Genomic DNA, 25,790 nt, shown 5'->3' with positions numbered 1-25,790 from the left:
CTCCTTCCTTTCTTCCTCCCTCCCTCCTTCCTTCTTTCCTCCCTTCCTCCTCCTTCTTCCCTCTCTCCCTCCCTTCCTTCTTTTATTTCCTTCTTCCTCCCTCCCTCCTTTTCTTTTTCTTTCTTTCTCTGTCTCTCTCTCTTTCTCTATTCTTATGTAGATTCTTCTCCATGAACTTCAGAATCAGCTTTTCACCTTTCAAGAAAAGTCTGCTAGATGTTTCAGTTGGATTGTATTGAAATCATGCATGCATTTGGGAGATAAATGAATTCTTTATACTAAGGAGTATTTCCCATATATCCCTTGTAGCACAACTCTCATTTTTAGATTTAGGCCTTCTTAATGCCCTTTCATATGTCAGTTATATGCTTCACTCTAGCTCACTGGTTATGAAGATTGATAATAGATTTCAAAGTGGTATGGTAAGCAGAATTCTAAAAATGCCTCCCCCTCAACCAAGATTAGAAACTCTAATTCTTGTAACTTGTGAATACAATAAGAAATCCCTCCCCTGATTATATTATGTTATATGACACAGCTGACATTAAAATTAAGTGGGCCTGCTCTAGCCCATGAGCCCTTAAAAATGGAGTGCTTCTCTGGCTAGTGGCAGCAGTCAGAGTCAATACATACGGCCATATTGTTGCTTTGAAAATGGAGGGGCCACAAGAGAAGTAAAGCAGGCAGCCTCTACAAGCAGAGAACAGATCCCATCAGACAGCCAACAAGATAACACAGAGGCCTCAGTTCAGCAATTCTGCCAACAACTCAATGAGCTTGGAATGGATCCTTCCCCCGGATCTCTAGACAAAAGCCCCATGTGACAGACATATTAATTTCAGTTTTGTGAAACATAGAACAGAGAACCCAATCAAGCACCCCCAGACTTAGGACCTACAGAAACTGTGAGATAATAAGGAGGTGTTATTTTGAGCTACTAAATCATTGCAATTTGATACACAGCAAGAAGAAACTAATCCAGACAGGCTCCAAAGGAATTGTTACCAACATTTTGCACCTCCATGGGTTTTCAGCATTCCCCAGGGAAAAGAAAATAGAACCACTTCCCCTTTCTTTGCTTTTATTGTCATTGACATTCTCTAACTAAGATTAACACATAAAACAACCTAAATCCTTAATTTCCTGCTAAATGTTAGGGCTTTGGTAAAATAAAAGGATAATTTCTCCTCAAAAAGTTTGAGTATTTAAGTTATAAGCAAATTGAAAACAAAAAAATATCAAAGGACAAGATGAAATCTCAAAGTCACAAGTAAAGTACCTCATGAAAATTCAGGAGAATGCTATCATCAAACCCTAGAATCTAAAATCTATTTCACAAGATGTTAGGATATATAAGATAACCAGAACTATTTCAGTGTTTTATCTACATACATGCAGTGACTACAATGTTTAAAGAATTCAACTGGTTAGGAATTAATCCACAATCTCAGTTCCACTAGCATAAATTGTTTTACCGCTGCCCTTCTGTCTCTAAGTGAAAATGCAAACCATTTCATAATATATTACATTTCTAAAACTTTTCATAGTCTAAGAAATATTACTGTGGAAGCATTTAGAGAAATCCAAACTGATATATAGCTGATTTCTGTAATTTTTAAAAAGATATCTTAAAAGAAAATTTTAATGATATCACGATGACAAGACAAAATAAAATAACCTTCACTTTGTTTGTGTGCTTCTATTCTATCTGAATCCTTTTTAGTAAGATATGTTGCACTTGGCACTTGTATGACATTTTTAAAACAAAAGAATAAATAAGGTAAAGCAATAAAAAGTTAGTGAATATTGAAGATAATTTCAATTTCAAAAGGGCTGAGAACAACACAGTTAAGTTTTAGAATTTGAAAAAATCTAGAGAAAAGTAAATGTAAAAGGGCATTGAAATAATTTAAAAATAAGCAAAGTGGTCTTACAAATAAGACAGACAGGGATCTTATTTCCGTAACTGATTTTCTCTGATGTCTCCATGGTTTTTGGCTTAGTAAACAAAAGGTATCATTGATATAATTACCAAAGTGTCCTGCACATTAATGTAACAAGTCTCAGTCAACTGACAGTCACTGGGAATGCCTTGACATCTAAAATCTATCACCCATCTGCCTGGAACCTCACAACAAAGAATGACTCCTAAGTACTATGGTTTATAATATGAATTAGACGACAGAGTTAATTTCCATGTTCTGTCATCCACTTATATCTTAGTATTAACTAGCTTCCTTGCAAAAACAATGCTAGTTCTGATGTAGAGAAGAGAAAGGTAATTTTATTTTGTAAGTAAGCTCCATAAAGTCAGGAACAATGTCTATTTCTTCTATACTACTTATCACAAATGCTATCAATAGTACAGAGGGAATCCTTAACAAGGATTTGGTGAAGGAAAGGAGGAAGACACAAACTGAAATATGACAAGTAGCTTTGAGCTTTCAAGAAAAAATCACACAGGCAATTGGCACACCAGGGGAAAAAGATATGAAGACAGTGAAGAGGGCTGAAACTATTCTTGTTTTAGTCTGTTCAGGCAGCTATAGCAAAAACTGGGTAATTTACAAACAACAGAATTTATTTCTCATAGTTCTGGAGGCTGGGAATTTCAAGATCAAGGCAGATTTAACGTCTGATGAGAGCCTGCTTTCTGGCTCATAGACTACATCTTGGTATGTCCTCACACCGTGGATGGAAAGAGGGGTCTCTACAGCTTCTCTTTTGTAAGGGCACTAATGCTATTCATGAGGAGTCCATCCTCATAACCTAATCATTTCCCAAAAGGCCCACCTTTTAATACCCTAACTTTGGGGGTAAAGATTTTGACATATATATTTTGTCCACAAACAAACACAAACATTCAGACCATAGAAATTCCCAAATAAATTAGTTTTTTTTCCTTATTTTGTGACATGCTTATTTAATACCTCCACCCATATGCTATTTCTTAAGAATAAAATTTATTGAAATAGTAGACATTAAAATTCTACCATGAAAGAATTGCTTCTAAAGATGTAAAAAGGCTTTGTAAGCAGTGACAACAAATCAGATAATTACTTAGATGAAGAATACTTTTATACTAGTGGAAGCAAATGATATTTTGAAGCCAAGAACAAATGACTATAGAAATAGATCGCAAATTGCTGATGACTAATTTGGGGCTAAATTAATGACCAATTAGGTTTAGAGAGCATTTTTTTTTTTTAAGATGGCTGATTGGACACTTCAAATTGTTAAAAAAAAAAAAATTGAATGATCCCTAAAGCAAGTTATCAATGAGTACATGTAGGTAATATGTAGGATTCAGTTTAATATTAAACTACAAAACACTTATTAAAAAGTAGTATTGGAAATTATAATATATTTTTATGATTGCTTTTTCTAATCATAGTATCAATATTCAGTCCCTTGCCTACTCAGTGGTGCAAAACAGTCTTCAATAAATTGACAGCTCTTTCATTTCAAATCTTCTATGAAGTACATGATTTTAAAAAACTGAAAAAACTTACTAATTATACAATCTGTGAATCAGAATAGTGTTTGTGTCTGGGATCGAGGGACAGGGAGGGTAGAGATTGGGACGAGCCACAGGAAAGTTTTCTAGAATGATAAAAATGCCTTGATTGAAGTCTGGGTTATACAATCACTTCTCAAAACACAAAAACTGCATAAACTGAGATCTGTGCATTTTACTGTAAATAAATTATAGCTTACTAAGAATTAAAAGCAAAGAAGTGCATAAAATATTTCTGCTTTCTCTACTATATAAAATACATGCTTATACAATACAACTGCAAACTGAGATTTAGTATTTTATTTTACAATGTCCAGATAAGTAATTCACATTGGTGTGTGTGTCTAGGATGTGGGGTGTTTCCCCTCAGAAAAGTGAACACTAATTTATTAAGTTTCTTATAATGACATATGGTCACAATAGAAGGATAAAATGTCTGTGGGAGTAATGACCAAGAATGCAATTAAAAGCAAAGATTCTTGAAATTACTGTTTAACATAAGATGAATCCCTTTTTTAATAAAACAAAATAATTACTAAATTATTTTAATGTTTTAGGGAAAGACTAATTAGAAGCAAAGTCATTCCATTTATTCACCATTGTATATGTATCACTGCAAGGGAATATTATTGGTTGCTATCAAGGGTAAGTTCTTTAAACATCAGAGTTGCCTGTTTATAATTTACAGTGGCTTCCATTTTCAAAAATTCAGATGTTTCTGTTCATAGTGCTACTAATTGTCTTTTTTTATTTGCCAGTGGAGTTAAGATAAAGCAAAATAAATTTAGAGACTTTAAAATAATGTAACCAATTCCATTTCTTTAGCAGCACAATTAATTCTGTTTAATTGTAATACTTTATTTATATTAGAGCAAAGTTCCTAGGATTAAATGAGTGTTTCCACTTATACAGCTCTAATATATATTACAATAACTATCAAATAATTGATATGGATATGCTATGACTTTGGGGATAATTTCAATGATTTGTATAATTAAAATCATTTAAATTACTATTCAAATGACGATAATTAATAAATTATGAAGGTTTTACAAGTGGCCAGAAATTTAAATTATATAAGACTTCTTTTCAGTAATTGTATTATCTTGAAAAAGTAGTTATAGAAAATAGACTCATCAACTTAAGTAAGATGAAAAGATGCTGGAGGAAATCCAAGAAAGAGTAATATAAATTCTAAGTGATTGGGCAATGGCATAACAAAGAAAACCTAAAATGATTTGGGTTAGTAGAGAACAGAAGGCTAGGGTAGAAAGTAATAATAGTCTTTATTCAAATAGATGAAGGAATACTATAGGAACAGACACTTTCAGCGCTCTGCCCATTGAGAAAAGGATCTAAAAACAAACTCAAGTAGCAAGTGGAAGGACTGTTTAAGTACCAAGAAACTTCCCTTTCCAGTTTCAAGACTTTATAGCCTAATAACAAAGGTGGCTATAAATGCATATCTTTGAAAATGCTTAGCCACAATAGAGATTACCTAAAGTAGTCATTATTCTAATTCCTAAGTAGTAAACATTATGTGCCCTATACATTCACCCTTACCACTTCAATGTACACTGGCCTAGCTTCTCACTACAGTACCTGTATTTCTTTGCCAGAGAGATTTCTTGGTCACCTAGTACCCTTTTTGTCCATCAGCACGTCAGCCAGCAATACCAGGAAATTAACCACTCCTGTAAGCATCTGCCTATGACCAACATAAATAAGTGTATAAATACCATAGGCTTCCTTACCCCTCAAGTGGGGTAACTCTGAGATGTGGGATAATACTGGCTCCCAGATTTCTCCACTGTGATAATTATCCACAGTTGTGTCTTGTATAATAAAAACTGTATTGAATAAAGCCCCTCTATGCCTCATTTTCCCAATGTCCTACCACCATTTCCAGGGATTACATCCCAAATAAACTACTTGTACTCAAATCTTTGTATCAGAGTCTGCTTCTTTAGCATCCAAACTAAGGCAGTATATATGCCATCTCCATGTTTCTTTTTTTTTTTTTTTTTTTCTGTTTTTTTTTTTTTTTTTTTTTGAGATGGAATCTTGCTCTGTCACCCAGGCTGGAGTGCAGTGGCCCGATCTTGGCTTACTGCAACCTCTGCCTTCCAGGTTTAAGCGATGATCTTGCCTCAGCCTCCTGAGCAGCTAGAAGTACAGGTACCTGCCACCACTTCCAGTTATTTTTGTGCTTTTAGTAGAGATGGGGTTTCACCATGTTGGCCAGGCTGATCTCAAACTCCTGACCTCAAGTGATCTGCCCAAGTTGGCATCCCAAAGTGCTGGGACTACAGGCTTGAGCCACCACCTAGCCTCACCTCTCATCTTACATATTTAACAGTTCTCCCATTTTTTCCTTAAATCTCTTGGGAAAAACAAGGTGCAAACACAAGAAAAAAATGGAAAACTAATATCTTCTATCTTTTATTGTTATAATACAACACTAAAAACCATATCAAAACAGTTATTTAATACTAGCTATCTATTGTTGCCATATCTGTACATTTGTATCTCTAAGCTTGAATACTGATTTCTATTTTTAGATGTGTCAATAGGTATGGGGAAGACTAGCAAATATTTACAAAGTTTTACAGATACTCCTCACCAAAATGACCTCACTGACGACTCCAAGAGAATGAGAGAGAATGGATGAGGGAATAATCTCCTCACTCTGCAATTCAACGTTTTCTTAAAAATCAACTGAAGTCCATCTTTTATCAGATAAGGATCACTTCACATCCCAATAGAACAAACATTCCATACATCAGACAGTATCAAGCTACTGACTAGATAACCTGAGAAAGCTAATTCACAATATCACCCAAAAAAAATTATTACACATCTCTTAAGATTTCTTTGACCCCTATATAGTTTAAGAAAACTGTTAAATAGAGAATTAGAAATTTTAGTCCTAATTTCCTGTGTGGCTGCAGCCAACGCACTTCATTTCCCTGGGCCTCAGTTTCCTCAACTTTAAAATAAGAAAGTCAAAGAGATCTGTGTTTTCTCTTCTGTTATCTTCCTGGCCCCTTCAGCAATAAAAGGGGTGGAAAAAAAGTGAAGCTCTAGGTTTCCCAGTTCTGTGAAGTTCTGGGAAGATCAATTTTATATACAGACTTGTTTGCCAGAAGCATAAGGACAAAAAGTATAATAGGAGGAGAAGGTGAAAGATTAGGAAGAGAGAAAGAAAAAGAAAAACGGACTTTGAAAAACACAAGTACTGACCAGGCGCAGTGGCTCACGCCTGTCATCCCAGCACTTTAGGAGGCAGAGGCGGGCGGATCACGAGGTCAGGAGATCAAGACTATTCCTGGCTAACGTGGTGAAAACCAGTCTCTACTAAAAATACAAAAAATTAGCCAGGCATGGTGGCAGGCATCTGTAGTTCCACCTACTCGGGAGGCTGAGGGAGGAAAATCACTTGAACCCAAGAGGTGGAGGTTGCAGGAGACGAGATTGCGCCAGTGTACTCCAGTCTGGGTGACAGAGGGAGGCTCCGTCTCAAAAGAAAAAAAAGTACCACCTTACATCCATTAGGATGGTTACTATCAAGAAAAGAGAAAATAAGTGTTGGTGAGGATGTGGAGAAATGGGCACTCTTGTGCTCTCTTGGTGGGGATATGAAATGGTATATAGCTTTTATGGAAAACAGTATGGAAGTTCCTCAAAAATTTAAAAATAGAATTTAAAAATTACCATATGATTCAGAAATTCTGCTTCTCAGTATATACTCAAAATAATTGAAAGCAGAGTCTGAAAGAGATATTTACATAGTCTGTTCATAGCATCATAATTCACAATAGCCAAAAGGTAGAAGCAACCCAAGTGTCCACGGAAACAGGAACGAATAAACAAAATGTCGTATATATCCACACAATGGAATATTAATTCATCAAAAAGGAAATTCTGATACATGCTACAACATGAATGAACTTTGAGGACATTAGGCTAAGTGAAATAAACCCATCACAAAAGGACAAATACAGTATGATTTTACTTATATGGGAACTAGGTAAGTCAAATTCATAGAAACCAAATTATAACAGCAGTTATCAGGAAGTGGGGAGTTGTAACAGGTACAGAGTTTCAGGTTTGCAAGATGAAAAGAATTCTGGAGACTGGCTACACAACAATGTGAATGTAATTAAAACACTGAAGTGTACATAATTAAAAATGGTTTAAGATAGTAAATTTCATATTTTATCATATTTTTTTAAAATACAGGTTAAAAAAAACTGGACTAGATAACATTTAAGACTTCTTCCAGCTCCATTCTTCAAATTAGCATTAACAACATTTACATAATTTATCATTGTCATGATACAAAGTTCATGAAGAAAATTACAACAAAAATTATTTATCCCATAAATATGATTCACACTATTTGCAGTATGTACATTACAACCATTAATCTCTATGACCCAAGAAATGAGCCTCAGTGACTAACACTAAGGCTCTCTACAGAGATTCACTAAAGTATTACCTAAATTTTGAAAATCTTATGGTCAAATAGAATATTCTGCAGATTGAAGATTACTACCAGTCTCTTTCAAAGCTGTCATCTCCACTTTGAAGGTCAGTAATCCCCAGTCAGAATTATAGGAGTACACCTTATAATCCTCTTTGGTCAGACAGTTATCAGGATGAGCTGCACACATGTCTGCCATTTTACTTTGATTCTGATCCCAGTGAGCAAGACCTCACCATGGTATAGCTTATGTGTCTTATCTAACTCTGTGCATGGCATGCTGTGGCCACATTGAAGTTTATTCAAATTAGCATACCATCTACTCATAAATTCTCAAGTTTCTCAATACAAGCTGATAAGATTTCTAAAATTAATTTCACATCATTTTTAGTATTCCATTTATTTCTTACCAAAAACATGACCTCATTTACATTACTTTTTCATTATTCAAGTTATTTTATTCTTACTCTCCTTAGTTTTACCTTGAAATTTTAAAAAATCACTTACACTTATGTAAGTGTACTATAGAAATCCATTTAATTAGACACAAATTAGGTACTTACTATTAATTAAATCCATTTAATTAGACACAAATTAGGTACTTACTATTAAAAAAGTAGAAATGGAAGAATAGTAAGCTCTCAGTAGGCAAAGATATTAAAATATATAGTTGGTCAATAAGTACATAAGAAGATACTCAGTAATATTAGTCATCAGAGAAATGCAGATGAAAACGACAATGAGATACCACTATATAACTCACTTGCATAGCTAAAATTAAAAATATTGGTAATACCAAGTTTGACAAAGATGTCAAGCAACTAGAACTCTCATATACTGTGGTGGGAATATAAAATAGTATAACAAGTTTGAAAAACAGTTTGGCAGTTTCTTTTCTTTTTTTTGTTTTTTGAGACGGAGGCTTACTCCATCACCAGGCTAGAGTACAGTGGTGCAGTCTCAGCTCACTGCACCCTCTGACTCCCTGGTTCAAGAGATTCTCCTGCCTCAGCCTCCTGAGGAGCTAAGATTACAGGCATGTGCTACCACACCCAGCTAATTTTTGTATTTTTAGTAGAGACGGGGTTTCACCATGTTGTCCAGGATAGTCTTGATCTTCTGACCTCGTGATCCACCACCTCAGCCTCCCAAAGTGCTGGAATTACAGGTTCAACAAACACTTATCACAGAACCCACAAGTCTACTCCTAGGTATTTACCCATGAGAAATAAAAACCTATGCTTGATACATGAATGTTCAAGACTAGAGACAACCCAAATGCTCAACAACAGGCGAATGGATAAACAAACTGTAATAAATATTGGTATAATGAAACATTATTCATCAATTAAAAATAAACCACTCATATACACAATAACATGGATAAACTCCTAAAACATTATGGTGAGTGCAAGAAGCCAGACACAAAAAGAATATATTTGTATGACATCATATTGAAAAGTCAAATAAAAGTTGTGGAAAGGACGGGACTCCATGTTTGGATCCCCTTCCAAGAACACTCCCTTTGTAGAAGATGTTTTCTCTATCCTGGATTTTCCCTCTGTAGTCCCCTTCCGCACTCTCTCGTGGAAGTCTGTCTTCCCTTCCTAAACTCCATCTCTCTCTCTATCCCTTCTACTCAGTGTGGAAGCTGCTTTCCTCTCCTGGGTTCCATCTTTCTGGATTCTCTCACTTAGCTGTTTCTTTCTCTCTCCTTCTCCTGTTTCTCTCTCTCTTTAAATAAATCACTTTCTACAAAAAAAAAAAAGTTGTGGAAAAGACAAAGCAATCTAAATAACAGAAAGCAGATCAGTATTTTCCTAGAATTTGGATGGGGAAGAGAGGTACTAACAAAGAAGAGAGAAGTATTTGGGATAATGAAAATGTTCTGTATTTTGATTTTGGTGATGTTTATACAGGTATATATGTTTTCCAAAACTCATCAAACTGTACACTTAAATAGGTGGATTTTATTACATGAAAATTATACTTTCTTCTTAGAAACTTTTTAGTTCAGTAGTTTCCGAATGTTTTTGATCATGTTCCCATCTTAGTTAAAAATATTTACTTATAAATTATATACATGTTTAGTGTATAAATATAGTATGTACTTTACAAAACATACCAATATAGGAATTACAAAATAAAAAGCCACAGATCAAAGATTTAAATATTCCATTAATTGAGGCAACTTCATTCTTTAATTTTATAGCACAATATATATTTGGGTAAGAGTTAATAACTGAAAATAATACACATAATAGACATAAATCCATGTGTCAAAACTCTTCTTAGTATTTGGAATTTTTAGAGCCAACTTCTTATTTAGGTAATTTCTTTAAATTGTTACATGACTATCAAATAATTGAACAGGAACTCAATTCTGCTCTTTTCTTGTTTCTGTTTGCAATATTAATGCAATCTTCAATCTGTAAGCTATATGTGGAAACATTTTTAACCCACTTGTCAATATCATGAAGTTAGTTTAAAATTAGACTACATAATCCATTAATCCACCTTGCTGAAAACAGAGAATGCAACAAACAAGTTGCATTTTTGCCCCTCAGGATGCCTCATTTATATATATAATATGTATGATATACATATAAGTTTCTATATCTTGGCTATGTTTCTTATTTTTAAGTAAAAATAAATAGAAATAAAAATTCTAATACTTCTTTATTCTTTTCTTTCTTTCTTTCTTTTCTTTCTTTCTTGCTTTCAATGGAGTTTTGCTCTTGTTGTAGGGCAAAACATTATTCGAGTGCAATGGCGCAATCACAACTCACTGCAAGCTTTGACTCCCGGGTTCAAGCGATTCACCTGCCTCACCTTCCCGAGTAGCTAGGATTACAGGCATATGCCACCACACCCATCTAATTTTATGTATTTAGTAGAGACAGGGTTTCATCATGTTGGCCAGGCTGGTCTCGAACTCCTGACCTGAGGTGATCTGTCTGCCTCAGCCTCCCAAAGTGCTGGGATTACGCATGCGCCACCATGCCCAGTCTTCTTTCTCATATTCCTATTGCCCCAACCTGAGATAGAGATGTTCCATTTTGGATACACCAGATAGTGACTGCTTACACTATTCAGAAACTATAGTTTAAAAATTGGAGTATGTGTGCCTGCACATATTTAACACTAAAGATGTAAATAAATTACTGTCAATTTAGAAGGCAACTCAGTCATAACCTAATTCACTCATTATTTCAACAAACATTTACTGAGCACCCATTATGTGCCAGACATACAGTGCATGCAAGGTTGGACTACAGTGGGAGCAAAGGGAGACATGGTTCCTGGATCATCAATGTACGATATAGTTTTGGGGAGAGACACTAATTACATCAATCAATTAAGTTCCTACTTACACAGGCAAGGAGAGCACATAATGGAAAGTTAACCTAGATTGGATGATCAAGAAGGCTTCCCTGGGACCATGACTGCTGACCTCGAGTGTTCAAAAAATATTATTAAAACATGAGCAATGACAGTGTGGGACCAGCTAGTACAATGAGGTTGGGTTTTTTGTATTCAATTTCCCTATGATATCACTTAGCTTTAACATTTTCGTATTAAGATTGGTTCTCTTTTTCCTCATTAGTGCACAACAATTAAAGTAGTTCAACCTAGTATCAAAGAGATCATAAGCAAATATGAAACACACTGAAATTGAGTGGCAATCTCACTTATAATGTAGTTATTCAGCTAATCTATTAATAGATTCAATTTGTGGTTTCATTATAAATTTTATCTAAATAAGCACATACACCTGCATGCATGCACAGAGATAACTGAGAATACATCCATGTACCACATGTTGAGAAACACTACTCTGCAACCATTTGCCTATTGCCAGTTCTTAGCAGAGTATGTGACATACAAATCAGTAACTTGTACTTCTATCTGTAAAATGCTCTGCAGTTCGCAAAACACCACTACAACAATTTTTTTTCATTTTATCTTTATAACTCTTAACTATTTATTTATTTATTTTTAATTATAGTTTTAGTTTTATTTTTGAGAGAGATTTTTTCTTGTTGCCCAGGCTGAAGTGCAATGGTGTGATCTTGGTTCACTGCAACCTCAGCCTCCCAGGTTCAAGTGATTATCCTGCCTCAGCCTCCCAAATAGCTAGGATTACAGGCATTTTTTGTATTTTGCAGATACGGTGTTTTACCACGTTGGTCAGGCTAGTCTCCAGGTCCTCACCTCAGGTGATCCACCCGCCTTGGCCTCCCAAAGTGCTGGGATTACAGGCATGAGCCACTGGCACCTGGCCTCATTATGGGTAAATTATCTCTCAAAGATAAGAAAACTAAGACAACTAAGACTGGGTAGTACCTTGAAGAAGTACTGCCCTCTCTAGAAAGTTTCCCACAACTTCCTCTTCCCATCAACTGACTCACTTCTTTGCTCCCACATTCCCATACGTATACTTCAGGTATTACCATTCTCTATGTCATCTTCTGTTTAACTGCCAGTCTCTTTGATCTGTCAAAGTTCTTTATATCATAGCACCAAACAGGTTCATGGCTCATAACAGATGCTCAACCAGTATCATAAAAAGTGAAACTCAAGGAGGTTGAAAGTGATTTGCTCAACACCATATAGCTTATAAGTAAGTGGCAGACCTGGCATTCTGATTCACCTACATCTCATTAGGTCAAATTCAAGTCACTATCCCTTTAGTTCACATCTCTAATATTTTAGGGCAATATTATTACTAAAATTCATAAGAAACAGGGCAAAAACTACGTTAACTGAACACAAGTATTACCAACCAAAACGAAGACAGAAATATAATTTAAGCTCAAAGATTAATAATATTTTCCACGTGAAATAACTTGTCTACTGAGATTTAACACAATTACTTAAGAACCATCTAATTAATTAGTATCATTAGTAACGCTTTTATCCTGAGCTTTAAATTTAAAGAGTATGGATTTGTTTTATTACACTAGCTTCTCTAGATCACATTTTTCCATGATAAAGGTTCTCAACTTCTCTGACGTAGTCTTGCTTTGTTATTTTTTATATTTAATATAGATATTTTAAAAATTAGATATTTTTAATATCTAATTAAAATAGTTAAAGAAACACTCCACTTTTTTGAAATGTATTTCTGAAAGTGCTTGGGAAAATTAAACATAATCATGAGCTTTAAATATTATAACTGTCTACCAAATCAATGAACCCACAGGCAACAAACCCTCAAAGTCAGGGGAACCTCAAATTCAAGGAAAAGCCTTAAAAATAAGCCCAAAACAAAGACCAAAAAATTCCCAAAATTATTGGTAAAAAGGCTTTTCATAGACTAATTATGTTATTAATGGTCATAAACAGGACTGTAATTGATGATCTTATCAGTCCATAAGAAAAAAATCCATGAATAGATTATTACTGGAATCTGAAATTTAGGTTTGTTCAAAGTAAAATTAATTTACTTGGTATCACTTTCCAAAAAACTTCAGAAATAATATTGCTCTATAATTTCAACATACAGATTATATAGATTTGTTTACAAACAAAAAGAAACATGTAAATCTGTATTACGGTTTAATTTTGCTAGTGATAAAAGTTAACTTGAGATTCACATATGGGACAATGCTTCTTAAATCTAATTATATTCCTAAGTATTTTTATTTGAGAATATACTTCCCTTCTTCATATTTTCTTATATATATCATTTCCTAATTTCTCTTAATTCTACTATTTATAAATAGTTGAAATTATTACTAATAAAAAAGCACAGATTAAATAGGATCCAAAGCTATCAATACTTAACTCAGAAACACCAAATAATAGAGGGAGATAGAGAAAAAAGAATCACGAAAAATCATGCCCTTGGTTAGTTAAGTAGATTTATGAGAAACAGCTTGACCAATCTGTAAACCAGAAATAAAAAATTATATATATTACACTTTCAGTTTTGAGCCTTATGTTTTTTGTATGTTTGTTTTTTCAACTGGAGCATGTTCCACTTTTATCCATTTGACACTTTGAGGTTAATATATAAATTTATTATACATTAGGGGAGAAACAGACTCTGCTCTATTCACTGTGTCCCCCTTCAGTGTGTCACCCAGGCTAGAGATGCAGTGGTGATCATAGCTCACAGCAGTTTTAAACTCCTGGGCTCTAGTGATTTTCCTGCCTAAGCCTGCCAAGTAGTTGGGACAACAGGCACATGTCACCACACCTGGCCCGAGGCTTACTTTTTTAAAAATCACCTGTTTTAAAACTATACTTTGAGCCAGGTGCGGTGGCTCACACCTGTAATCCCAGCACTCTGGGAGGCCGAGGTGGGTGGATCACGAGGTTAGGAGTTTGAGACCAGCCTGGCCAAGATGGTGAAACCCCATCTCTACGAAAAAGAAAAATACAAAAATTAGCTGGGTGCGGTGGCATGCGCCTGTAATCCCAGTTACTCAGGAGGCTGAGGCAGGAGAATCGCTTGAACCCAGGAGGCAGAGGTTACTGTGAGCCAAGATCGCGCCATTGCACTCCAGCCTGGGTGATAGAGTGAGATTCTGTCTTAAACAAAACAAAACAAAACAAAATATATATACTTTGTAGAAATAAAAGATAATCTTTTAAAGCAACATTTAAGAATTAAAATTATAAAAAGATGAAAAGCTGTACCTCTGTATTTAATTCAAAAAGCTGTATTCTACCCCATATTCAGTAATTAATATGTTAATTATAATATGAATTTGGGTGTGTTTAACTTTTCAAAAGAATTCCGATCAATTGATTTAATTAGTCTAGCTTTTCTTAGAGATTGGGGTAGAAATTGTAGGCCTTTAGCCTACTAGGATATATATCCTATTAATTAAAACAAAAATCAAAGCCACAAACTGGCTAATTATAATTTTTGAGATTAGTACCTGATTTCTAATTTTTCATGCTTTTGTCTTTTCTTGAGAATCATTTAGTTTGTATTTTCTAGTAATGAGGTTTGTAAAGCAGTCCAATTGTACCACCAAATCCTTATATACACCTGTTTTAAAAATAGTCCTTTAAAATATCTGTAATTCTTAATTATCATCTGTTTTATGTGTTTTTCAGACAAATTTATTTTCTTGATAGTAATTATCAAGATAAGAGTTGATGGGAAATGTAGAGAACATTAGGTAAAACCTCAAAATTTGTTTTTCTCTAGGTGTTTTTCTAGGTGACAATAAAGTGGTTTAAATTGGATACTTTTTTGAACAGCTCTTACTGCTTAGAATATATATGGCAAACTTTGTTTTTATTTATTTAAAGATAAAATACTAAATAAATACCAATGTCTATTAAATATAATTTATTAGTAGCTCATATTATCACTTTTTGAACTTATTTCAGATTGGCAAAGTTATTATTTTAAAATGTTTTTCTTTTAAAATAACTTCAGATTCTGAGAAAAATTGCAAGAATTATACAAAATATTCCTTTCCTCAGATTACCCAGATGCTAAAATTTTAATACATGGATTTTACAATTTTTTCCCTTTTATTTAGGTTCTATATTTATTGATGTTCATACTTAGAGTCTGAGTTTAGATAGGGCATAGGAGGTTCAAGGATCACTTTTTAAATTTGCTATTTTGCTCAAATAGTCCTTTATATCGTGGGTGCTCTTCTTTGCTTTACTACTTTTGCTTGTGACATTTCTTGATAATGCACAGTGATTGATAGAGTTAAAATTAATCCTTCTTGACATAAAGTATATTATGTTCTTTGTCATGGGTTTGCCATGTTTAGTACTGCTGTCAGAGGACTTACAGCACTTAACAGTTTATCTTGTTTAATTCATCTGACTGCTTTATCTCTGGAAGTAGAGCTTAAGAGCTCATGAAGTCAGATGACTTGAGTATGACTCTTGCCAAAAAGAAAAAAGAAGCCATGGCTAAAGGAAGGTGTATTAGTTAAAATATCAGACTTAAGACTTAGCACTGAGCTACTAGGCATCCAGGACAAAGAGAGTGGCTCCAGTTAGCTCTAATTAGAAAGCCTATCAGTTCATAAGGACTCTAAGGAAAATGAACCATCAGAGTCTTTTCAGAAATGGTTTGACTAATGTTAACACGAGTTTTGTTTTGTTTTATTTTGTTTCAGGCAGCGAGAGAGTATTCTGCATGGGGATGGGGGCTTTCTGGTAACCAGGAAACCTGATAAATTTTAGAAGATCTGTAAAACTTTCAACATACATTTTCAAAGAAAATAAAAAGGCATAATTTTTCTATCTATTTCTAAAATCAGCCCTGGATTTTAAAAATGGTAAAATATTAGCTGGGCATGGTGGCGCGTGCCTGTAATCCCAGCTACTCGGGAGGCTGAGGCAGGAGAATTGCCTGAACCCAGGAGGCGGAGGTTGCAGTGAGCCGAGATTGCGCCATTGCACTCCAGCCTGGGTAACAAGAGTGAAACTCCGTCTCAAAAAAAAAAAAAAAAAAAAAAAAAAAAAGGTAAAATAATTATTTTTCAGGGATAGAAAAGTAAGTGTTGTATTAAATTAACTCTCTGATATAATGGTCCAATTTGATACAGAGCTTGAAATTTTTTGATGACCAATTCATCTGACTACATAAGAACCAGGAGAGAAGATGATTCTCAAACTGTGTTCCATAAATCCCTAGAGCTTCCACAAAGGCAGGTCAAGAGCTGCTATCAGGGACAAGAGAAAACTGAGTGAGCAAGGCCCAAGTCCTTTCCCCTCCACACACACAATGATGCCATCAGAATACTTCATTGTTTGCTTTATTTAGTATATTCCTCCAATACATATTGAGCATTTACTACTGACCAAGTATTTACTGGTTTCATGAAAGAGCCTTTGAAAAAAAGAATCATTTGTTAAACAGATAATATGTGCCCCACTCCTGAAAGCAATGTAACATCAACCTCACACACATTCATTTTGTAATTACTGCCTTGGAGTATACTTCTCAAATTTAAGCACATGCTGCCAAGACCAAGTGGCTATAATCCAAAACAGGGTATTTAAAATCCTTTAGGCCCAGTTTCCTCACCCTTTTAAGAGGCAAATAATACCAACTACATTGCAGGAATTTTTTAAGCTTGAGAAATAATGAGCCATGCATTAAGCATAGGGAATGGCACATAATAAGATGCTCAGTAGACGGTAGCTTCTATTACTATGATCTATTGATTCAACTGGACTTCTGACAGAAGTAAAATGGTAGGTAAATTCAAAATTATAGCTACTGTTGAAACTTAAACAGCTTATAGTACAGACTGAAATACGATTCATAAGCTCAAGATACCAAGACACCGGTCCAGGTGCCACCTAACACCCTACTTCAACTCTTACCACTCACCCCTCCCATGCTCTCCCCCAGCCAGAGAGACTCTGTTTCAACTCCACAAACCCACCAGGTCCTTTCTTGTACCAGGTCTTCATACATTCACTTCCCAGAATAAACACTTCCTTTTATTCCCTGTTACCTCTTTCCTCAAATCTCAGCTTAAAAGTCAGTCCCTCTGGAAAACTTCCTTGACCAGCTCATACTATAAATAACAATTTTGATTTGGACCTTAAAGTTTCCCTTTCTTTCACACACTGATGAGAAACAGGCTCAGCTATACACTGAGATCTATTAAAATGAGGGTATATTTTTAGCACACATAAATAATTCCTCTAATTTGCTGTGGCAAAAGTGTAGGTGCTCTGTTTAAATTATGTTGTAAACTGTTCCAATGATACGTAAGTAGAGGTGCTAGTTATCTTAAAGTTTTCTATTTTCTACCCACATAAAAAAATTTATAGGACAAATTGAATTTTCCCAGCCAAAAAAAGTACTAATGTTAAAATTTATAGTTTGATTAGCAAATTAGATATTAATAGGAAAGAAATTATATCTCTAAGAACAAAACTATGGGATCAACTAAAGTACGTCTTTACATAGTCTTACACAGTAAGTGATTTGTTGAAGAAGAAAACTCCTGGCCAGGCACAGTGGCTCACTCCTTTAATCTGAGCACTTTGGGAGGCCGAGGAGAGGGGATCACCTGAGGTCAGGAGTTCAAGACCAGCCTGGCCAACACAGTGAAACCCTGTCTCTACTAAAAGTAGAAAATCTAGCTGGGCATTGTGGTGTGCACCTGTAATCCCAGGTGCTCGGGAGGCTAAGGCAGGAGAATCACTTGAACCTGGGAGGCAAAGGTTGCAGTGAGCAGAGATTGTGCCAACTGAGCACTCCAGCCTGGGTGACAGAGTGAGACCCTGTCAAAAAAAAAAAAAGAAAAAGAAAATTATTTGCAATTCAACTCTGGGACGTCCTTGGGAATAGCTGCACTAAAGGAATAGTTTAAGCCTCTTCTAATTAGAAATTCAAATTCCAATAAGGTCATCTGAGATGATAATGTATTGTTTCCACCTTAATTTCCTAAAGTCTTATATCCTATCACAATGCCACACTTGATCCCAAACCATTATATTTTATGAGGTAAATAAAATGCTGGTGGTATCTTTGCTGAAAAATCTGGCATTTTTACACATGACTGATGACTACACTGGGTGCCTATTCAAAGTGAAAGACACCACCACCACCACCCCTGCAGGTCAGATGAAGTTAGTATTGGTTCTCATCTAGAGTCTGAGCCCCTCTGATTCATAATCTAGTCCAATACAAGAAAGGAGGAAGAAAAGTTCTTGCCTACTAAAGAAAATGAAAGCAGCACTGGTTTCAAGACTAAAATAGTTACAGAGGATAAGTTACTTGAAAGTGCGAACAAAGAGAAAGTGGCCAAAAGCCAATGTTATAAAAAAAAGGAGTTTAAAAACTCCTAAATACTTTTATTAGAAGATCAGTGAATTCTACTGCTATTACTACTATTAATAATAACAATGAAAGTAACAGTAAAAAATACTAAAAGTATTAAAGGCTTATAATCAGGTACTACCCTAAATATTTTAATAGAAGCATTATTTAACAAATGAGCAAGATATTATTACCATTATTTTATAGATAAGAATATTGAGTTTCAGAAAAGCCAGTAAGTTTCCCAGCCATATAAATACAAAGGGCTAGAGCCAGGATTTGAATTTATGCCTTCCAAATATAATGCCCACTCAATTTCCACAAAATCTGCTTCCTTTTAAGAAGCATTCCTCAAAGACATACAAGAGGAAGCTCAGAAGCCACGGAAGAAAAGAGAGATGATAGTCAATAGTATCAAGTGCCAAAGAAAGATCCTAGAAAATAATGTTGGATTTGGCTTGTCAAGAAGTACACAGTTTCAATAGTTGGACGGGTAGAATCCAAATGCCATAGGATTAAGAACTGAACAGACAAAATGGAAATGTAGTAGACAAGTAAAGATGTCTCTGTCAAGAAAATTGGCAGTGGGGGAATACCTAATGAAATAAGTCAACTGAGTAGGAAGAAAATGAAAATCCTAGAAATGGGACACATATGAAGGCACCACAAATGAGTCATCTGATTCAACCTTCTGCAAAGAGGCTCTTGTGCAACACTGTTTGATATCCCTCACTTGCCAGGTTCCTTTCCCCTCTCACCTTTACAGATTGCCTTATTTCAGTTGAAATCTTTCATGTTTTCCTTTACCAGAGATACCCTCTTCCAGTTTGTTTTTCTTGTTAATTCCACCTTTTCCTTCAGCATGCAGCTCAAGGGTCACATCTTTGGTGTAACATTACTGACCCTCACTCCCAAAGACAATCTTACATCTCTGATCCTAAGACACTTTGCATCCAATTCCATCACAATTTATGTTTTCTTCAAAAGCTGGCTTCGTACCCATCATACACCATGTCAGATTTCCTTAGAAACCCCAGCATTTAACATACTGCCTGGCACATTCCTCTTAGAACACAGTATCCAGAACTGATCACAATGCTCTAACTCTGGATGAGAAAATACTTAAAGAATTACTTAATAAAGAATTAAAGCATACTATTACTCAACTACTTAAACAGTAGAGCTCTCATTTTCATAAATATTTAATAGAGATGATCAACCAAAGGACCTTAATATTGGATTGGCACAGCAAGATTTATTTCAATTGTAAATCAGCATGTTCCTTCAAAACACCTTACTTGTTGATGTTGGATATCAAAATTTTGCAGTTCTGGTTCTAAAAATAAATCTCTCCAAGAGTTAAAATCATTGTCTAGTTTTTTTTTCAAAAAGATATTCATTTGGAATTTATTTTAAAATATAACTCCATCTTTCAGGATGTCTGCCACAGTCTTAATTATGAAAACACTGTCCCCTCTCAGGGAACCAAGCCAATGGGAATCAAGTCCCAAATAAGAGCAAACCAGAGAAAAATGCCTTTGTTTCAGCTGATTATGTGAAATAATGATCTCAAATGAAAGAATTCTATTCATGTCCATGAAAGCTAGGATTCACAGAAAGCAAACCTCTTGACCCTAAACAGAAAGGAAAGATAAAGACAAGAATGATGAAGTGTACTAACTTGGGCATAGCTCCCCAAACTAGCAAACAAATTCACTTAAGGTACTTTTGATCAAAATTTGATCCAACAGAACATTCTATTATGAAGTTAACAAACTATAGACAATTTTTAAAAATCATTACTGATTGCTTTCATCACAATAACTTTATCAGGGGTATAATTCTAATTATCAGGGTTTCTTGCTGGATGTAATGATGTACTACTTAGAATATTATGGCAAACAGAAGAGAAGACAGAAATGACCAAGTATTGAAAGTATGGTCTAAGGAACGCAAGGATCTGTTAAGTATTCATATTAAACTTAAATTGCTAAAATCTATTTCTTAAGATTAACACATCATTTTATAGATACCCAAAATAAAGAGATCTAATGGAGACTATTCATTTAAAACTTACCCTACTTGAAGATTGCCCTTCTACTGCAACCTAATTTACAACTCTGGTTAGATTTGCTCCCCAAAGAAAATGTCGTTTATCTTTTTGACCATAAAATAATATGCTCACTTTGCATGATATACTATACTTTATGTGGAAAGGCTAAACATGTGATAGACTAACACCAACCAAAAAAATCCAATATAGCCAACTAGCTATTTTATTCCTTTAAAAATCCAATATAGCCAACTAGCTAATCTATTCCTTTTAATAACTCAGATTATGAACAAAGTGTCCTTGTCCGTTCTATCTAGGCAACTTATAAAAAAAACAAAGTTTCTTTCCTGAATATAGTCTTGAAATGAGCTTTTATTACATAAAAAGAGGTTTCTAATATCCAAATTACAAACCAAAATTTTACCAGAAACAAACTCTCTGAGTCCCCTGGCAGAAAAAGGTAAAGCCTACAACTTCTGGTAATAAAAGAATTTCAGCAAAATTGAAAGCTTCCTTAAAAAAAGAAATTTTGCTTTGAACTCAATAGAAGTCCCTGAACCCCAGGGTTCCAATGTACCTCATGTGTTAGGTTTAGAAGAAGCAATATAAAGACAATACATTTACTCATTTTGAGAGGAAAAGATTTGTGCCCTTCTCCAAGAAAGAGGTAAGACAGACAAAGATAGTGGAGAGAAGAGGACTATGGTTGCAAAGGCAGTTAAAACTGAAAAACTTAAAAGGGAGAAAAAAAATCTTAGAACCCTGGTCAAGATAGTGTAGAAATTATCCTTGATGTTAGCAGTACTTGTGGAATACCTGGAGCCCAAGATTACAATAAGGAAGAAAAGTTCTAATTTCTGTCAAATTTCTACCTTGAAAAAAAAACTAATCTGGCTGACTATGGAATAGTAGAAAGACATTTTCCTTTTTTTCTCTCCTGGATTTGTAACTCAGTTCTAAGACAAGCAGGGGTTAGAAGACCTCCTAGGTTGAGGCATAAAATGAAAAACAAAGAATAATTTACAAGAAACTGTTTACCAAATCATTCAAGGATGAAAGACAGGGAGAAGGAACACTCCATTTCTAGTCATATTTTATAGAGATCCATCAGTCCAAAAAGTCTTTATAAAGATGACAGAATGAGTAATATCAAAATTAGAGTTTCTAATCAAGATACTTAGATATTTTTATCAATTTTATTCAATTGGGCAACAATGTGTATATTTGGAAATAAAATTCTATGATGTTTTGTGAGATAATGAGAAAACAGAAAATTTCATAGAGTATTATAGCTTGCGTATCCCTAATCCAAAAATTCAAATGATGAAATGCTCCAAAATTCTCTTTTTGAGTGCCAGTATGACACTACAAGAAGAAAATTCCATACCTGACCTCATGTGACAGGCTGCACAAAATTACTTAAAATATTGTATAAAATCACCTTCAGGATATGTGTATATGGTGTATATAAAAAACATAAATTCCATGTTTAATGCTGGGTCCCACCCCAAAATCTCTCATTATGTATATGCAGATATTACAAAATCTGATAAAAATCCCAAAGCAAAACTACTTCTGGTCCCAGGCATTTCAGGGTAAGTAATATTCGACCTGTACATAGTAAGACCTTGCTATTCTTTGTTCAGAATTTCCTATCCCTGAACCATATTGTCTAAGAAAGGATGACAAATGGATACTTGAGGTCATATAAAATAAACAAAATACCATAAAAACAATTTTAGAATTGTTTTATTTGGTACTTACTATACAGTGAAATTAGAAGCCTTATGGCTTTGAAGAAACCTGAAATTTTCTGGTTTCTCATTGATATGGTTTGGCTGTGTCCCCACCCAAATCTCATCTTGAATTATAACTCCCACAATTCCCACATGTCATGGGAGCAACCTCAGGGGAGGTAACTGAATCATGGGGTGGAGGTACAGGAAATTGGTACCAGTAGAGTGGGGCACTGCTGAAAAGATACCCCAAAATGTAGAAGTGACTTTGGAACTGGGTAGCAGACAGAGGCTGGAACAGTTTGAAGGGCTCAGAAGAAGTCAGGAAAATGTGGGAAAGTTTGGAACTCCCTAGAAACTTGTTAAATGGCTTTGACCAAAATGCTGATAATAATACGGACAATGAAATCCAGGCTAAGGCAGTCTCAGATGGAGATGAGAAACTTGTTGGGAACTAGAGCAAAGGTGACTCTTATTATGTTTTAGCAGAGACTGGCAGCATTTTGCCCCTGCCCTAGAGATTCATAGAACTTTGAACTTCAGAGATGATTTAAGGTATTTGGTAGAAGAAATTTCTAAGCAGCAGAGCATTCAAGATGTGACTCTTGGGTGTTGCTAAAAGCATTCAGTTTTAAAAGGGAAACAGAGCATAACCGTTTGGAAAATTTGCAGCCTAACAATGCAATAGAAAAAAAATCCCATTTTCTGAGGAGAAAGTCAAGTCAGTTGCAGAAATTTGTATAAGTAATGAAGAGCCGAATGTTAATCACCAAGACATTCTTGACTGAAAGGGGCCAACACAGAGCTCCGACCACTGTTTCAGAGGGTGCAAGCCTCAAGCCTTGGCAACTTACATGTGGTGTTCAACCTGTGAGTCCACAGAGGTCAAGAATTGAGGTTTGGGAACCTATGTCTAGATTTCAGAAAATGTATGAAAACACCTGGATGTCTAGGCAGAAGTTTCCTCATGGAGAAATTCTGCTATGGCAGTGTGAAAGGGAAATGTGGGGTAGGAGCCCCCACATTGAGTCCCTACGGGGGCACCACCTAGTGGAGCTGTGATAGGAGGCCACCATCCTCCAGACCCCAGAATGACAGATCCACTGACAGCTTGAACTGTGAACCTGGAAAAGCCATAGATAATCAACACCAGTTCGTAAAAGTAGCCAGGAGGGAGGCTGTATGTAGCCTGCAAAGCCACAGCGGCAGAGCTTCCCAATACCATGGAAACCCACCTCCTGGATGTGGGACACGAAGTCAAAGGAGATCATTTTGGAGCTTTAAGATTTAACTGCCCCACTGGATTTCAAACTTGTATGGGCCAATAGCCCCTTTGTTTTGGCCAGTTTCTTCCATTTGGAATGTCTGTATTTACCCAATGCCTGTATTCCCACTGTATTTAGGAAGTAACTAACTTGCTTTTGATTTTACAGGCTCACAGGCAGAAGGGACTTGTCTTGTCTCAGATGAGACTTCGAACTGTGGACTTTTGAGTTAATGCTGAAATAAGACTTTGGGGACTGTTGGGAAGGCATGATTGGTTTTGAAATTTGAGGACATGAGATTTGGGAGGAGGTGGGGCGGAATGATATGGTTTGGCTATGTCCCCACCCAAATCTCATCTTGAATTGTAACTCCCACTGTCATGGGAGGAACCTGGTGGGAGGGAATTGACTAATGGGGGCGGGTCTTTCCCATGCTGTTCTGATGATAGTGAATAAGTATCATGAGATCTGATGGTTTTTAAAATGGGAGTTCCCCAAGCTCTCTCTCTTTATTTGCTGCCATCCATGTAAGATGTGACTTGTTCCTCCTTGCCTTCTGCCATGATTGTGAGGCCTCCCTAGCCACATGGAACTGGAAGTCCATTGAACCCTTTTTCCTGTATACATTACCCAGTCTCAGGTATGTCTTTATTAGCAGCATGAAAATGGAATAATACACTAATCAGTCCAGTATATTAGGTTGGTGTAAAAATTAAAGGCAAAAACCACAATTACTTTTGCATCAACGTATATGTAATAGTAAATGTCTCAAAATTTTAAAACATTAGCTATAAGCTTTCTTTTTATGTCAAAATCAACAAAGCAAAGTTATAATGAAAATTTCAATCAATAGAAGTGACTACCTTTGACATCAATATCATGATTTCTATATCCATTATGGGTCAGTAACAAAAGATAGAAGCTTTTAAAGGCATTTTACTAGAGTTTGCAAACCCAAGATAAGCGCAGCACATTAACAATTCAAATATTATAGGCATGTCAGAGGAATAAGGAATTATTATAGCACTAATCTTATCAGTTATAGACAATTTACATCCACAGGGACACAGCTGGAATACACTGGGGAGCTTCAAACATAACAATATTCTAATAAAGAAAAAAAAGAAATAAGAAAATAACAACAAAGAAGAAAAACATCCTTCTAAATAAGTCTGGGAGGACAATATAACAAGAGTCTCCAGGCAAATATCACAATAACAAACCATGAAATAAAACACTTTGTTGACAAAAAGAAAATGAGAGTTCTCACCTCCTTTGCTTGGTGTGAAAGAAATATAAGGTATCACCTGCCTTGAATGTCCCAGAAAAAAGAGCGAACTTGAGGAACTGAAAAATATGCCTGTTGGGGGTGAGCCATATGGCACAGTACAATGTTTTTTCCAAAGTGCGGTCCAGGTGTACACAAGATTACTTTTTATGAGGTCAAGAATGAAGTGTGGGGGTTGGGGAGGGTGTGTATGTATAATCTTCTATTTATGGCTAGTGATACTGATTTTCCACTTCTGGCAGCAATCCAATTTTTTTGTTTTTAATATATGTATTTAATGTAAAATGTGATTCTATTTAAGAAGCAATCAGGCTCTCTCTACCAACCCCTATGCAGTAAGGTGACTGGCCTTCGCTAACTTTAGTAAAATGTTTGGAGGTTTATTCTTTGGTTTAATCTCTGCATTGAGGAATACCACAAGAAAAAAGAGAAAGGTTAAGTAAATTTGTACAATAAATACCCAACTCTTTTTCCCACTCAGCTCCCAGGCAGCCAAGCATTCACCCATTAGGCAGGAAGTTAGACAAATCTTCTTTAAAAATCTGACCAGCAAAAGAGGAAAAACAAAGTTACTAAACATCAGAGGGGTCTTAATTAAAAAGCCTCGTCAGTCAGATAACCCCATTTTGAAGTCAACAAGACTCACTCATGCATTCAAATCAGCCTCTTATACC

The 25,790-nt window shown here is 35.3% G+C and overlaps 1 protein-coding gene and 1 pseudogene across 5 annotated transcripts in view; both read right to left on the bottom strand.

The window, feature by feature from the left end:
- The window catches only part of RFX3 (regulatory factor X3), a 296,633-nt gene that overhangs the window by 138,062 nt on the left and 132,781 nt on the right, over positions 1–25,790 (bottom strand). The window lies entirely within an intron of this gene.
- Positions 16,137–16,191, bottom strand: LOC135268710 (U7 small nuclear RNA; annotated as a pseudogene).

The sequence above is a fragment of the Aotus nancymaae genome, unplaced genomic scaffold, assembly GCF_030222135.1.
Source record: "Aotus nancymaae isolate 86718 unplaced genomic scaffold, 86718_ANA_hifiasm-v0.15.2.pri h1tg000041l, whole genome shotgun sequence".
NCBI lineage: Eukaryota > Metazoa > Chordata > Mammalia > Primates > Aotidae > Aotus > Aotus nancymaae.
This window is presented reverse-complemented; position numbering and strand designations above follow the sequence as displayed.